This window comes from Schistocerca piceifrons, unplaced genomic scaffold, assembly GCF_021461385.2.
Source record: "Schistocerca piceifrons isolate TAMUIC-IGC-003096 unplaced genomic scaffold, iqSchPice1.1 HiC_scaffold_1684, whole genome shotgun sequence".
NCBI lineage: Eukaryota > Metazoa > Arthropoda > Insecta > Orthoptera > Acrididae > Schistocerca > Schistocerca piceifrons.
Genome location: NW_025727550.1, coordinates 423,511 through 438,497, shown reverse-complemented (window position 1 = coordinate 438,497; position 14,987 = coordinate 423,511). Strand labels below are relative to the sequence as shown.

The following is a 14,987-nucleotide window of genomic DNA, read 5'->3' as shown; positions in this document are numbered from 1 at the left end:
CACGTTGCTCCGCGATGTGTACCCGCCTCTCATTACGAAACGCGAACAGTGGCCCTGTGGCGCAACGGATAACGCGTCTGACTACGGATCAGAAGATTCCAGGTTCGAATTCAGTTCCGCTTTAGACGCCGTGCAGTGTGGACGTGCCTAGTCTTCCGCTCCGCCGTAGCGTTACGTATAGTGGACTATCGTTTTTGTTTACGTGTTGTGTTGCAACTTCTGTGAGTGTTTCTCCGTCGTTGTTTCGTACCTTGTGTTACTTTCTGTCCTTATTTCAGTGTTTTTTGTGTAGCGGTTTCGACCGCATATTTTGAAAATGTCGTCCCAGGTTATTCCTCGTCAGGCTACAGTTAGTTTTGCTTTTGACAAGTCAACCCGCCATGTGCAACCTAGTTCTCTTGAGATTCATGATTGGTTGGTAGATACCTTTGGTGTTCATTCGGATCAGGTGCACACTGCTTATTTTGATACCGAACTGTATGTTTTCTTTGTTAAGTTTATGGACCCACTTCAGGTTGATAAAATTCTTTCTAAATATGGTCATCAAGTTCTCTTTCGGCATCGGGATGATTCTGTAAGTACCGTGCTGCTTTCCAATGCATCCATCACGTATACCAATGTTCGTGTTTACAACCTTCCACCGGAGGTGGATAATGTCTATCTTAAGGAGGGTCTACAGAAGTATGGTGATGTAAAGAGCATTCGCCTTGAACGCTGGTCAAGCCAACATCGCCTGCAATGTTACAGTGGTATTCGTTCAGTCGAAATGCACGTTAAGCAGAATATTCCATCTCACCTGCAGATCGGTGGATATCGTGTCCATGTAACATATAGTGGTCAGGTGGGCACCTGTTTTTTGTGCAATGAAAGTGGTCACGTGCGTACCGACTGTCCGCGGAGAGTTTTTGTTTTAAAAAATTCTCTCGAACAGCGTCGCAAGTTAACGGTCGCTGACCTCGTTGCAGGTGGTTCTGCTCTTGGTGTAGCACAGTCCAGTGGTAGTAGCGCCCCTCCACAGGTTTTGCGCACCCCTGATACAGAATTTCCTCCTTTGCGTGCTAAATCTGATGTTGTTCCGTCTGTCCCTCAGGTGGGTGTGCCACTTTTGAATAATAAGAGGCGTCGCCCACACGATGGAAATAGTACGGATGAGGATCTCCCTGAGATGCCCCAGTCCGAGCGACCGGCATCCTCCGAGCCACTGTGTACTGTAGCTGCTCCCTGCCCTCCTGAGGTAGCGGTTCCGGTGGCGGCTGCTGGCGCCCCTCCGGCCTCCGACGCAGCTTCTCTCGAGTCGGGTCGTCGGTCGGGCCTGTTGGCGCCGTCTTCCGAACCGACTTCGATGTCACAACACGTGGAGCCGCGACAACTTCCTGCTTCGCTGCCCCATACCTCTGCCAGCGGAGCTGCTCCGCTTCCTTCCAACTCTGCGGCCTCGGACCTTCCTGCTCACGTTTCGCCTCCGTGCAGTCCATGTTTGCCGGAAGCTAGTGCAGGTGTTGACCATTCCGTTTTGTCGGATGTTTCCCCCGCGACCCCAGATCCCGCATGTGGACCGGCGCGGGTGGTGTCGGATACAGAACTTGACCCTCCTACGTCACCGGCGGCTGAAGTTTCCTTGCCCGTCAGCCGACGCAAGTTACGCGTTCAGCCGAACGTTAATGCTGTTCGTAAAAAACCGAAACGTAAGGGATCCGCGGAACGGGGTAGCAGTCCCCCTCCCTCGGACGCCTCCGTCACCCCTGCTATGGACTGTGACGCTGGTGCGTCGGTGTAGGTGATTTGTTTTCTCGCTTTTCTCTCTATGGTTCAAGCATACACCTTTCTTACCTTAAATCTTAACCGTATTGAGTCCGACGTTCGCATTGCCTCTTTGCGGCAGTTTATTTACGACGCCTGTGCGGACGTAGTGTTCTTGCAGGAAGTGTTGTTTTCTGATCTCTCTCTACCTGGATTTCAAACTGTTTTTAATGTCGCGCCGGAATATTCAACAGGAACTGCTCTTTTCTTTCGAGAGGGCATTCCTATTACTGACATTGAATTCCTTGACTCTGGCCGTGGGATTGGTTGTCGTCTTTTTGATCTCCGCCTCGTTGTTTTGTATGCCCCCTCTGGTTCGGGTCACACTGTGGCTCGATCGCGCTTTTATAAAGAAGAGCTTATTTATCTTTTGCGCCAGAGTCCTCGGAGTCTCCTGCTCGGAGGCGATTTTAATTGTGTTTTACGCCCTGCAGACCAGTCCCCCAATTTTAATTATTGCCGTGATTTACATGACTTAGTTCGTACGATGCATCTGCGTGATGTTTGGGAACACAAATATCCAACCCTGGTGAAATATACGTTTTTTACCGCGTCCTCATGCAGTAGACTCGACAGATTCTATTTATCTGATTTTTTATGTGATAAAATTCTTTCTGTCGATGTTATTCCTACTAGTTTTTCTGACCATTGTGCTTTTACTGCAACTGTAAATCTTAGTCGCCAACCTGCAAAACTTTATCGTTCCCAGTGGATGTTAAATGTTTCCCACCTTGCCGACAGTGCTATGGATGATGTTATAAGTGGCGTGTGGGAGCGATGTCTTCGCTCTGTCCCGCGATACCCCTCCTTGCTGGTTTGGTGGACTGCGTTTGCCAAGCCCAAGATTCGTCAGACTTTGATTTTCTACTGTGCTGCTAGGACGCGTGATTTTAAGAACACGTATGAATATTACTACTCTGTCCTGCGTGAACTATATGACGCGGCGGGTACCTCTCCACTGCGGATCCATGATGTTCGTCGTATTAAAGCCAAGCTCTTGAGCCTTAAACGACGACAGATGGATGGTCTGCGAGTTAAGTCGAAACCTCACTCTCTTGTTGAAGGTGAACTGACATCCTTGTACCACCTGCTACGGCATCAGACTCGTCGTCGTCGCTCCTTCATCTCTTCTCTTACGGTGGATGATGGGCGACAGCTTAGTGCACAGGAGGAAATGGTTCGTGCTCTTCATCAGTATTACACTAGTCTCTATTCTGCCGATGATTCTGGTGAGTCTCTTTCGGATGATGTCTTTGGGGATCTAACTGCGACGATCGCGCCTGACGCGAACGGCGAATTTCTCCGGGAGTTCCAGGTAGATGATGTTTTCGATTTTATTGCTCGCTCTCCGTCCAGTAAATCGCCGGGTCCAGACGGCCTGCCTAAAGAATTTTATCTCCGTTTTTGGCCTCTTTTGGGTGGCATTTTTACGCAGATTTTAAATGAGATTGTCAGGGGGATGGATGTGCCTGCCGATTTTAAAGTAGGGAAAATTGTTTTAATCCCGAAGTCCTCTGGTCGTTTATCTGCTGCCAATCTTCGTCCGCTCACATTGCTGAATTTTGACTATAAGACAGCTGCTAGAGCGCTCAATAGCCGGTTGTCTTCTCTGCTTCGGGGTGTGATTGGTGCACATCAATGTTGTTTTCATGATAGATCTATTCTGACACCAGTAGCCGAATATCGGGATGTTGTCTCGGTTGCGGCGGTTACAAACGTACATTGTGCCTTTGCCTTCCTTGATTTTTATAAGGCTTTTGATCACGTCAGTCATGTGTTTTTAGATCGTGTTTTAGGTACAATAGGTTTTAACGCTTCATCACGTGGTGTTCTTGGCAATTTGTATAGGGGAATAACAGCTCGGGTGTCAGTCAATGGGCAGCTGACGCCGCCCATTGCTATCCGCCGCGGAGTGCCTCAGGGTAGTCCGCTCTCTATGTCTTTATTCGTATTGTCCCTGGAACCGCTGCTTCGGACTATTGCTCTCAAGCTTCAGGGTATGTCCCTCTCTGGTGGGAAGCTCTCTGTTAAGGCATATGCGGATGATGTCGTTGTTCTCCTCCGTCAACGTGATGATATCCCGTTGTTGAAAGGGGCGGTTGATGCATACTGTCGTGTCTCTGGAGCGCGTCTCAATCAGGGTAAATGTAAGTTCCTTGATATTCGAGGATTTCGCGATGCTGACGTCCCTTGGGCCACTTTTGTCGATCGCCATACGTCCTTGGGGATTATCATTGATCGGTGTCCTCTAAAAATGGCGGCTCTCAATTGGAAATCTGTCACCGAGAAGATACAGGGGGCTCTGATGGTCCATGAGCAGCGCTCTGCTACCATTTTGCAAAAAGTCAGAATTTTAGACACCTACGTTCTATGTAAAGCTTATTATGTTGCTCAGCTGTTCCCACTTCCCATGATGGTGGCGAAAAGGTTGCGCCAATTGTCTAGCAGGTTTATATGGAAGGGCCATCTATTCAAGTTACGTTACGAGGTAATGACGAAACCGCGTCTCTCCGGAGGCTTGGGCCTCTCTGACATTACTCGCAAGGCGTCTGCTTTGTACGTCCGCCGAACGACTCTAATTGTTACGCAAGAAGTGACTTCAATTACATCCAGGCTATTTACTGTTGTGCGTCCGGCGAGCCTTGCTCCACCTGTCGATGTCGGACGCCTAAATTTTAAGTTGAAACACATTCGGGAATTTTACATTGCGGTGAGTTACCTCGGTGACGTCTTCTTGCGGCGACCGGTGCCAACGACCAAGGGCTTGATTGCCCGCTGGGAGGGGCTGGCCGGTCCCAATCCAATAGAACTGGCGTCTCCATCTGTGTCCTGGAGGAACGTCTGGAAGAACGTTAGTCTGCCGATCCACTCTATGGCCGTGGCGTCCACGTGGTATAGGGTAATAAATAATTTGGTTCCCACCAACGTACGACTGCACCGTATTGGTCTTTCTGACACGGACACCTGTACTCGGTGTGGTCTCCTGGATACCCTTGAACATCGATTCACCTGCTGTGGGCACCTTGCTAATTGGCGTTGGCTCAGGAAACAACTTGCTTTTGTCACTAGGTCTGCTGAAGCCGCTTATACTATTGACATCATCGTCCGGCCCGATTCTTCCTTTTTTCCGCGGACGAAGCTCCATACCGTCATGTGGTTGATTGGCCATTTCGTACATTTTGTCAACAGTTGTCATGAAGAGGATGGACACCTAGCGTTTCGGCAGTACATGCTTACTGCTTACTGGCAGCGCTTGCGATTGCCAGGCCTCCGAGATGATTTTGCCAATATGCTTAGCCTGACATTTGAAAGAGAGGGTGTTGGCTAAGGTCACCTGTGTGAGCCATTTTCTTTTATACTGTTTCTGGATTTGCCGCCTTTACATATGTTTCTTCTATACACCAGGACTGAAGTTTTCGTGTTTTAATCTTTATTTCACTCAGCAGTCAACATTATATGGTCATGTTTTAGGATTTTAATTTCAGTACTGTAAAAAAAAAAAAAAAAAAAAAAATCCTGGCAGGGTCGGCAATTTGTTAGTTGCGGGCGCGTAGCTAGGCAGTGCGTTCGAATGTTTCCACCTGCGTGCAGTGCAATGTCAATCCTGAGCATCTCGCAGCTGCATCTCGAGACGATCGTGGTAAATATCGCTTCGTGCAAGCGTCAACGTAGCGTCAGTCGAGCAAAGTCGAGACAAGTCAAGCTGAGAGATGTCACACAGTTAATTAATCGGTACGCGACGCAGACAACGCTTTTCCAAGTGTCCCATGTCACGCACCGCAGAGGGCGAACACCTCCACGCAGCAGAGTGGCGCGGTGGAAGCGTGCTGGGCCCATAACCCAAGTTCCGCTTTAGACGCCGTGCAGTGTGGACGTGCCTAGTCTTCCGCTCCGCCGTAGCGTTACGTATAGTGGACTATCGTTTTTGTTACGTGTTGTGTTGCAACTTCTGAGAGTGTTTCTCCGTCGTTGTTTCGTACCTTGTGTTACTTTCTGTCCTTATTTCAGTGTTTTTTTGTGTAGCGGTTTCGACCGCATATTTTGAAAATGTCGTCCCAGGTTATTCCTCGTCAGGCTACAGTTAGTTTTGCTTTTGACAAGTCAACCCGCCATGTGCAACCTAGTTCTCTTGAGATTCATGATTGGTTGGTAGATACCTTTGGTGTTCATTCGGATCAGGTGCACACTGCTTATTTTGATACCGAACTGTATGTTTTCTTTGTTAAGTTTATGGACCCACTTCAGGTTGATAAAATTCTTTCTAAATATGGTCATCAAGTTCTCTTTCGGCATCGGGATGATTCTGTAAGTACCGTGCTGCTTTCCAATGCTTCCATCACGTATACCAATGTTCGTGTTTACAACCTTCCACCGGAGGTGGATAATGTCTATCTTAAGGAGGGTCTACAGAAGTATGGTGATGTAAAGAGCATTCGCCTTGAACGCTGGTCAAGCCAACATCGCCTGCAATGTTACAGTGGTATTCGTTCAGTCGAAATGCACGTTAAGCAGAATATTCCATCTCACCTGCAGATCGGTGGATATCGTGTCCATGTAACATATAGTGGTCAGGTTGGCACCTGTTTTTTGTGCAATGAAAGTGGTCACGTGCGTACCGACTGTCCGCGGAGAGTTTTTGTTTTAAAAAATTCTCTCGAACAGCGTCGCAAGTTAACGGTCGCTGACCTCGTTGCAGGTGGTTCTGCTCTTGGTGTAGCACAGTCCAGTGGTAGTAGCGCCCCGCCACAGGTTTTGCGCACCCCTGACACAGAATTTCCTCCTTTGCGTGCTAAATCTGATGTTGTTCCGTCTGTCCCTCAGGTGGGTGTGCCACTTTTGAATAATAAGAGGCGTCGCCCACACGATGGAAATAGTACGGATGAGGATCTCCCTGAGATGCCCCAGTCCGAGCGACCGGCATCCTCCGAGCCACTGTGTACTGTAGCTGCTCCCTGCCCTCCTGAGGTAGCGGTTCCGGTGGCGGCTGCTGGCGCCCCTCCGGCCTCCGACGCAGCTTCTCTCGAGTCGGGTCGTCGGTCGGGCCTGTTGGCGCCGTCTTCCGAACCGACTTCGATGTCACAACAAGTGGAGCCGCGACAACTTCCTGCTTCGCTGCCCCATATCTCTGCCAGCGGAGCTGCTCCGCTTCCTTCCAACTCTGCGGCCTCGGACCTTCCTGCTCACGTTTCGCCTCCGTGCAGTCCATGTTTGCCGGAAGCTAGTGCAGGTGTTGGCCAGTCCGTTTTGTCGGATGTTTCCCCCGCGACCCCGGATCCCGCATGTGGACCGGCGCGGGTGGTGTCGGATACAGAACTTGACCCTCCTACGTCACCGGCGGCTGAAGTTTCCTTGCCCGTCAGCCGACGCAAGTTACGCGTTCAGCCGAACGTTAATGCTGTTCGTAAAAAACCGAAACGTAAGGGATCCGCGGAACGGGGTAGCAGTCCCCCTCCCTCGGATGCCTCTGTCACCCCTGCTATGGACTGTGACGCTGGTGCGTCGGTGTAGGTGGTTTGTTTTCTCGCTTTTCTCTCTATGGTTCAAGCATACACCTTTCTTACCTTAAATCTTAACCGTATTGAGTCCGACGTTCGCATTGCCTCTTTGCGGCAGTTTATTTACGACGCCTGTGCGGACGTAGTGTTCTTGCAATAAGTGTTGTTTTCTGATCTCTCTCTACCTGGATTTCAAACTGTTTTTAATGTCGCGCCGGAATATTCAACAGGAACTGCTCTTTTCTTTCGAGAGGGCATTCCTATTACTGACATTAAATTCCTTGACTCTGGCCGTGGGATTGGTTGTCGTCTTTTTGATCTCCGCCTCGTTGTTTTGTATGCCCCCTCTGGTTCGGGTCACACTGTGGCTCGATCGCGCTTTTATAAAGAAGAGCTTATTTATCTTTTGCGCCAGAGTCCTCGGAGTCTCCTGCTCGGAGGCGATTTTAATTGTGTTTTACGCCCTGCAGACCAGTCCCCCAATTTTAATTATTGCCGTGATTTACATGACTTAGTTCGTACGATGCATCTGCGTGATGTTTGGGAACACAAATATCCAACCCTGGTGAAATATACGTTTTTTACCGCGTCCTCATGCAGTAGACTCGACAGATTCTATTTATCTGATTTTTTATGTGATAAAATTCTTTCTGTCGATGTTATTCCTACTAGTTTTTCTGACCATTGTGCTTTTACTGCAACTGTAAATCTTAGTCGCCAACCTGCAAAACTTTATCGTTCCCAGTGGATGTTAAATGTTTCCCACCTTGCCGACAGTGCTATGGATGATGTTATAAGTGGCGTGTGGGAGCGATGTCTTCGCTCTGTCCCGCGATACCCCTCCTTGCTGGTTTGGTGGACTGCGTTTGCCAAGCCCAAGATTCGTCAGACTTTGATTTTCTACTGTGCTGCTAGGACGCGTGATTTTAAGAACACGTATGAATATTACTACTCTGTCCTGCGTGAACTATATGACGCGGCGGGTACCTCTCCACTGCGGATCCATGATGTTCGTCGTATTAAAGCCAAGCTCTTGAGCCTTAAACGACGACAGATGGATGGTCTGCGAGTTAAGTCGAAACCTCACTCTCTTGTTGAAGGTGAACTGACATCCTTGTACCACCTGCTACGGCATCAGACTCGTCGTCGTCGCTCCTTCATCTCTTCTCTTACGGTGGATGATGGGCGACAGCTTATTGCACAGGAGGCAATGGTTCGTGCTCTTCATCAGTATTACACTAGTCTATATTCTGCCGATGATTCTGGTGAGTCTCTTTCGGATGATGTCTTTGGGGATCTAACTGCGACGATCGCGCCTGACGCGAACGGCGAATTTCTCCGGGAGTTCCAGGTAGATGATGTTTTCGATTTTATTGCTCGCTCTCCGTCCAGTAAATCGCCGGGTCCAGACGGCCTGCCTAAAGAATTTTATCTCCGTTTTTGGCCTCTTTTGGGTGGCATTTTTACGCAGATTTTAAATGAGATTGTCAGAGGGATGGATGTGCCTGCCGATTTTAAAGTAGGGAAAATTGTTTTAATCCCGAAGTCCTCTGGTCGTTTATCTGCTGCCAATTTTCGTCCGCTCACATTGCTGAATTTTGACTATAAGACAGCTGCTAGAGCGCTCAATAGCCGGTTGTCTTCTCTGCTTCGGGGTGTGATTGGTGCACATCAATGTTGTTTTCATGATAGATCTATTCTGACACCAGTAGCCGAATATCGGGATGTTGTCTCGGTTGCGGCGGTTACAAACGTACATTGTGCCTTTGCCTTCCTTGATTTTTATAAGGCTTTTGATCACGTCAGTCATGTGTTTTTAGATCGTGTTTTAGGTACAATAGGTTTTAACGCTTCATCACGTGGTGTTCTTGGCAATTTGTATAGGGGAATAACAGCTCGGGTGTCAGTCAATGGGCAGCTGACGCCGCCCATTGCTATCCGCCGCGGAGTGCCTCAGGGTAGTCCGCTCTCTATGTCTTTATTCGTATTGTCCCTGGAACCGCTGCTTCGGACTGTTGCTCTCAAGCTTCAGGGTATGTCCCTCTCTGGTGGGAAGCTCTCTGTTAAGGCATATGCGGATGATGTCGTTGTTCTCCTCCGTCAACGTGATGATATCCCGTTGTTGAAAGGGGCGGTTGATGCATACTGTCGTGTCTCTGGAGCGCGTCTCAATCAGGGTAAATGTAAGCTCCTTAATATTCGAGGATTTCGCGATGCTGACGTCCCTTGGGCCACTTTTGTCGATCGCCATACGTCCTTGGGGATTATCATTGATCGGTGTCCTCTAAAAATGGCGGCTCTCAATTGGAAATCTGTCACCGAGAAGATACAGGGGGCTCTGATGGTCCATGAGCAGCGCTCTGCTACCATTTTGCAAAAAGTCAGAATTTTAGACACCTACGTTCTATGTAAAGCTTATTATGTTGCTCAGCTGTTCCCACTTCCCATGATGGTGGCGAAAAGGTTGCGCCAATTGTCTAGCAGGTTTATATGGAAGGGCCATCTATTCAAGTTACGTTACGAGGTAATGACGAAACCGCGTCTCTCCGGAGGCTTGGGCCTCTCTGACATTACTCGCAAGGCGTCTGCTTTGTACGTCCGCCGAACGACTCTAATTGTTACGCAAGAAGTGACTTCAATTACATCCAGGCTTTTTACTGTTGTGCGTCCGGAGAGCCTTGCTCCACCTGTCGATGTCGGACGCCTAAATTTTAAGTTAAAACACATTCGGGAATTTTACATTGCGGTGAGTTATCTCGGTGACGTCTTCTTGCGGCGACCGGTGCCAACGACCAAGGGCTTGATTGCCCGCTGGGAGGGGCTGGCCGGTCCCAATCCAATAGAACTGGCGTCTCCATCTGTGTCCTGGAGGAACGTCTGGAAGAACGTTAGTCTGCCGATCCACTCTATGGCCGTGGCGTCCACGTGGTATAGGGTAATAAATAATTTGGTTCCCACCAATGTACGACTGCACCGTATTGGTCTTTCTGACACGGACACCTGTACTCGGTGTGGTCTCCTGGATACCCTTGAACATCGATTCACCTGCTGTGGGCACCTTGCTAATTGGCGTTGGCTCAGGAAACAACTTGCTTTTGTCACTAGGTCTGCTGAAGCCGCTTATACTATTGACATCATCGTCCGGCCCGATTCTTCCTTTTTTCCGCGGACGAAGCTCCATACCGTCATGTGGTTGATTGGCCATTTCGTACATTTTGTCAACAGTTGTCATGAAGAGGATGGACACCTAGCGTTTCGGCAGTACATGCTTACTGCTTACTGGCAGCGCTTGCGATTGCCAGGCCTCCGAGATGATTTTGCCAATTCTACTTTATATAGTCATGTTTTAGGATTTTAATTTCAGTACTGTAAAAAAAAAAAAAAAAATAAAAAAAAAAAAAGTTGGGAGAGCGTTAAAAAAAAAAAAAAAAAAAAAAAGTTGGTAGAGCGGTGGACTGTAGTGGAGGATTCACAGTTATCCATAAGTAAAAAAAAAAATAAAAAAAAATAACCCAGAGGTCCGTGGATCGAAACCACGCTCTGCTAAAATTATTCTTTTTCTTGGGTGCTTCGAGCTCGTTCACTAAGCCTCGGGTGCGATGATTCAGCGTCAACAGCAAACCCTGTAAGTTCTGAAACGACGACGACGTGGTGTGAAGAATACGAGAAACACTTCCTAAGACGCAGACTTTCTTACGATTCTGCAGCAACTACATTTCTCGATCACAACGTTAATGTCCTTTCGGGCCACACGTGCAACTTTTGCGATATAAAAATCGCAACTCCCCAGCGGGGAATCGAACCCCGGTCTCCCGCGTGACAGGCGGGGATACTAACCACTATACTACCGAGGAATACGCAATCCGTACCTACAATGCACGCTCACTTATGATTCTCAAGTAGGTGATACATCTCAAATCTAGCGTCCCGATGCTTTCAGAGTCAGCTGCTACGAAATAAAAGTATGCCCCAGGTGAGGCTCGAACTCACAACCCCGGCATTGCTCACGGCTACTGCCTTATAAGTACCGTGCGCTAACCAATTGCGCCACTGGGGCTACAGCAGGGTGCTTTCAGTTAGCGGTATTCGCTTTGCTGCCAACCTGTTGTGGCTACAGATCCATCATACGACCGTCACCTGCGGCCATACTGCGACTTTAGCACCCGTCTACGGATGCTTCATACGATTCTTGTTTCATATGCTACACTTACAAGCATATCAGCCGCTTGTCATCACCGAAAAATTGCAGAAAACGCGCGCCTTGCCGTCTGCTACCTGTCCAACGGCGAGGGCAGATGTGTGGCAAGCTCTAAGCTATGCAGGCGCACCATGGCCGAGCAGCTAGAGGAGAGATGCCTTCCTTGGCAGCTCCCTGCAGAGTGCGGAAGACCGGAGTGGCCGCGCCGCCGTTGTCAGTGGACGACATGCAGTTGGCGAGCCACCGAGAACACGTTGCTCCGCGATGTGTACCCGCCTCTCATTACGAAACGCGAACAGTGGCCCTGTGGCGCAACGGATAACGCGTCTGACTACGGATCAGAAGATTCCAGGTTCGAATCCTGGCTGGGTCGGCATTTTGTTAGTTGCGGGCGCGTAGCTAGGCAGTGCGTTCGAATGTTTCCACCTGCGTGCAGTGCAATGTCAATCCTGAGCATCTCGCAGCTGCATCTCGAGACGATCGTGGTAAATATCGCTTCGTGCAAGCGTCAGCGTAGCGTCAGTCGAGCAAAGTCGAGACAAGTCAAGCTGAGAGATGTCACACAGTTAATTAATCGGTACGCGACGCAGACAACGCTTTTCCAAGTGTCCCATGTCACGCACCGCAGAGGGCGAACACCTCCACGCAGCAGAGTGGCGCAGTGGAAGCGTGCTGGGCCCATAACCCAGAGGTCCGTGGATCGAAACCACGCTCTGCTAAAATTATTCTTTTTCTTGGGTGCTTCGAGCTCGTTCACTAAGCCTCGGGTGCGATGATTCAGCGTCAACAGCAAACCCTGTAAGTTCTGAAACGACGACGACGTGGTGTGAAGAATACGAGAAACACTTCCTAAGACGCAGACTTTCTTACGATTCTGCAGCAACTACATTTCTCGATCACAACGTTAATGTCCTTTCGGGCCACACGTGCAACTTTTGCGATATAAAAATCGCACCTCTCCGGCGGGGAATCGAACCCCGGTCTCCCGCGTGACAGGCGGGGATACAAACCACTATACTACCGAGGAATACGCAATCCGTACCTACAATGCACGCTCACTTATGATTCTCAAGTAGGTGATACATCTCAAATCTAGCGTCCCGATGCTTTCAGAGTCAGCTGCTACGAAATAAAAGTATGCCGCAGGTGAGGCTCGAACTCACAACCCCGGCATTGCTCACGGCTACTGCCTTATAAGTACCGTGCGCTAACCAATTTTTTTTTTTTTTTTTTCTTCAAAAGAAGTACAGTACTGAAATTAAAATCCTAAAACAGGACTATATAATGTAGACTGCTTACTGAAATAAAGGTTAAAAACACGAAAACTTCAGTCCTGGTGTAGAGAAGAAACATACATAAAGGCGGCAAATTCAGAAACAGTATAAAAGAAAATGGCTCACACAGGTGACCTTAGCCAACACCCTCTCTTTCAAATGTCAGGCTAAGCATATTGGCAAAATCATCTCGGAGGCCTGGCAATCGCAAGCGCTGCCAGTAAGCAGTAAGCATGTACTGCCGAAACGCTAGGTGTCCATCCTCTTCATGACAACTGTTGACAAAATGTACGAAATGGCCAATCAACCACATGACGGTATGGAGCTTCGTCCGCGGAAAAAAGGAAGAATCGGGCCGGACGATGATGTCAATAGTATAAGCGGCTTCAGCAGACCTAGTGACAAAAGCAAGTTGTTTCCTGAGCCAACGCCAATTAGCAAGGTGCCCACAGCAGGTGAATCGATGTTCAAGGGTATCCAGGAGACCACACCGAGTACAGGTGTCCGTGTCAGAAAGACCAATACGGTGCAGTCGTACATTGGTGGGAACCAAATTATTTATTACCCTATACCACGTGGACGCCACGGCCATAGAGTGGATCGGCAGACTAACGTTCTTCCAGACGTTCCTCCAGGACACGGATGGAGACGCCAGTTCTATTGGATTGGGACTGGCCAGCCCCTCCCAGCGGGCAATCAAGCTCTTGGTCGTTGGCACCGGTCGCCGCAAGAAGACGTCACCGAGGTAACTCACCGCAATGTAAAATTCCCGAATGTGTTTCAACTTAAAATTTAGGCGTCCGACATCGACAGGTGGAGCAAGGCTCGCCGGACGCACAACAGTAAAAAGCCTGGATGTAATTGAAGTCACTTCTTGCGTAACAATTAGAGTCGTTCGGCGGACGTACAAAGCAGACGCCTTGCGAGTAATGTCAGAGAGGCCCAAGCCTCCGGAGAGACGCGGTTTCGTCATTACCTCGTAACGTAACTTGAATAGATGGCCCTTCCATATAAACCTGCTAGACAATTGGCGCAACCTTTTCGCCACCATCATGGGAAGTGGGAACAGCTGAGCAACATAATAAGCTTTACATAGGACGTAGGTGTCTAAAATTCTGACTTTTTGCAAAATGGTAGCAGAGCGCTGCTCATGGACCATCAGAGCCCCCTGTATCTTCTCGGTGACAGATTTCCAATTGAGAGCCGCCATTTTTAGAGGACACCGATCAATGATAATCCCCAAGGACGTATGGCGATCGACAAAAGTGGCCCAAGGGACGTCAGCATCGCGAAATCCTCGAATATCAAGGAACTTACATTTACCCTGATTGAGACGCGCTCCAGAGACACGACAGTATGCATCAACTGCCCCTTTCAACAACGGGATATCATCTCGTTGACGGAGGAGAACAACGACATCATCCGCATATGCCTTAACCGAGAGCTTCCCACCAGAGAGGGACATACCCTGAAGCTTGAGAGCAATAGTCCGAAGCAGCGGTTCCAGGGACAAAACGAATAAAGACATAGAGAGCGGACTACCCTGAGGCACTCCGCGGCGGATAGCAATGGGCGGCGTCAGCTGCCCATTGACTGACACCCGAGCTGTTATTCCCCTGTACAAAATGCCAAGAACACCACGTGATGAAGCGTTAAAACCTATTGTACCTAAAACACGATCTAAAAACACATGACTGACGTGATCAAAAGCCTTATAAAAATCAAGGAAGGCAAAGGCACAATGTACGTTTGTAACCGCCGCAACCGAGACAACATCCCGATATTCGGCTACTGGTGTCAGAATAGATCTATCATGAAAACAACATTGATGTGCACCAATCACACCCCGAAGCAGAGAAGACAGCCGGCTATTGAGCGCTCTAGCAGCTGTCTTATAGTCAAAATTCAGCAATGTGAGCGGACGAAGATTGGCAGCAGATAAACGACCAGAGGACTTCGGAATTAAAACAATTTTCCCTACTTTAAAATCGGCAGGCACATCCATCCCTCTGACAATCTCATTTAAAATCTGCGTAAAAATGCCACCCAAAAGAGGCCAAAAACGGAGATAAAATTCTTTAGGCAGGCCGTCTGGACCCGGCGATTTACTGGACGGAGAGCGAGCAATAAAATCGAAAACATCATCTACCTGGAACTCCCGGAGAAATTCGCCGTTCGCGTCAGGCGCGATCGTCGCAGTTAGATCCCCAAAGACATCAT

At 48.9% G+C, this 14,987-nt stretch overlaps 4 non-coding genes across 4 annotated transcripts; 1 reads left to right on the top strand and 3 right to left on the bottom strand.

The window, feature by feature from the left end:
• Nucleotides 1–11,077: 11,077 nt before the first annotated feature.
• Nucleotides 11,078–11,149, bottom strand: Trnad-guc. Its single transcript has one exon. It is a non-coding gene; the product is annotated as a tRNA-Asp (tRNA).
• Nucleotides 11,150–11,260: 111 nt separating this feature from the next.
• On the bottom strand, nucleotides 11,261–11,352 carry Trnai-uau. The gene is given in 2 exon segments: nucleotides 11,261–11,296; nucleotides 11,315–11,352. It is a non-coding gene; the product is annotated as a tRNA-Ile (tRNA).
• Nucleotides 11,353–11,793: 441 nt separating this feature from the next.
• Trnar-acg lies at nucleotides 11,794–11,866 on the top strand. The gene has a single exon. It is a non-coding gene; the product is annotated as a tRNA-Arg (tRNA).
• A 582-nt stretch (nucleotides 11,867–12,448) lies between these two features.
• Trnad-guc lies at nucleotides 12,449–12,520 on the bottom strand. Its single transcript has one exon. It is a non-coding gene; the product is annotated as a tRNA-Asp (tRNA).
• Between the last annotated feature and the right edge of the window lie 2,467 nt (nucleotides 12,521–14,987).